This window comes from Tribolium madens, unplaced genomic scaffold (genome assembly GCF_015345945.1).
Source record: "Tribolium madens isolate multiple individuals breed KSU strain unplaced genomic scaffold, Tmad_KSU_1.1 Scaffold_71;HRSCAF=194;Tcas5.2_LG6, whole genome shotgun sequence".
NCBI classification, from domain to species: domain Eukaryota; kingdom Metazoa; phylum Arthropoda; class Insecta; order Coleoptera; family Tenebrionidae; genus Tribolium; species Tribolium madens.
In genome coordinates, this window is record NW_025401041.1 from 6,062,716 (window position 1) to 6,064,345 (window position 1,630).

General features: G+C 26.8%; 1 protein-coding gene across 2 annotated transcripts in view; it reads right to left on the reverse strand.

Annotated features, from left to right (window-relative positions):
- Nucleotides 1–1,630, reverse strand: part of LOC123008660 — an 8,342-nt gene that overhangs the window by 1,891 nt on the left and 4,821 nt on the right. The window lies entirely within an intron of this gene.

Sequence of the window (1,630 nt, forward strand, 5' to 3'; positions counted from 1 at the left end):
TTTTAGCCTTTTTCAAGAGTTTTAACGTAAAATTTAGATAAAAATGCAATTATATGCCAAATTTCGCCACAAATAAAACGAAAAATCGTTATATTTTCGATCTAAAATGTCATTTTAGTGTTTTTTTTAATATTTGAGACAAAAAAACAAACAAATTACCAAATTAGTCTGTCAATAATATTAGGTTTGTACTTTTTGAGCGTTTAAGCAAGATTTTTTTCATAAACGTAATTATTCCGAATCAAAAAATAAATTATTCCTGCTTTTTACGACCGTCTTCCCCTTTTTTCAATCAGAAGAACAAATATTTTGCAAAATTTCGCCTGTTTTCTTTCTAGTTAGAAAAATTAAAATTTTTCAAAAATAAACCACAAAATCACATAATTATACCAAAACTGTGTTTTTTTCTCATTTTCTAGCTTTCTAGAACGTTTTTCAGGCAGAAAACCAGCAATTTAGGTAAAGAATGTGCTTTTTTTGATATTTCTCTAAACTGGGCTAAAAAATTCACAAGCAAATTCAAGCATTTCAAGACATTTTTCCGTCAAAAACAGGCAAAAAACACAAATTTAGATTCACAAGTTATTTTTTCAGTTTTCTTATAAGATAAGATGTGGCTAAACCAGACCTAAAAATCTAACAATTAGGTCAAAAATGGCATAACTTTTACCTTTTTCAAACGTTTTAACAAGTTTTTCAGTCAGAAATGCATTTACTATACGAAATTTCCTCAAAAATAAGCCAAAAAACACTGAATTTTTGTGTTTTCTTAAAGCGCTTAGGTATGTTGTGAGTCAAAATTTCAATCTTTTCGCGAAATAACCGTACAAAAAAATCACCAAATTACATCATAAATAGCAAAATTGCCTTTTTCTAATGTTTAGTACGTATTTTACCTGAAGCAGCAATGATTTCTCAAAATTTCGTTTAAAACTAAACCAAAAATCAGCAAATTACGTTGAAAATTGTCTTTTTCAAGCATTTGAATACATTTTTCTGTCAAAAACAGAATTATTTTATAAAAATGCCTCAAAAATAAATACAAAAACACGAATTTAGGTCCAGAATAAAATTATTGTTCCTTTTTTTTCAATCTCCTGGGTACGTTTTTTAGCTAAAGATTAGTCAAAAATGGCATAATTTTTGCCATTTTCAAACATTTCAAAAACTTTTTAAATTAGAAACGCAACTATTGACGAAATTTCATCAAAAACAAGCCAAAAAACACTAAATTCAGCCAAAAATAATTGCTTTTAAAACAAATTTCCTCTTTTCACGAGGTATCACCTAACCGAACAAAAACATTACCAAATTTGATCAAAAATAGCAATATTTTCTCATTTTTTAAGCGTTTTAGTATGTATTTTAACTGGATCTGCAATTATTTCGCAAAATTTCGTTAAAAATAAACATAAAAATAATCAAGTCAGTTCAAAATGACATTACTTTTGTCTTTTTAGAGCGTTTTAGTACATTTCCATGCAAAAAATAAATACTTTCACAGAATTTTGCCTTAAATCACAGAATAAAGTCAAAAATGCTGTTATTTTTGCAATTTTCAACCGCTTAAACACATTTTAAAAAATGTATAATAAAAACTCCATGTTTGACGTTTTTTTGATCAGTTTCG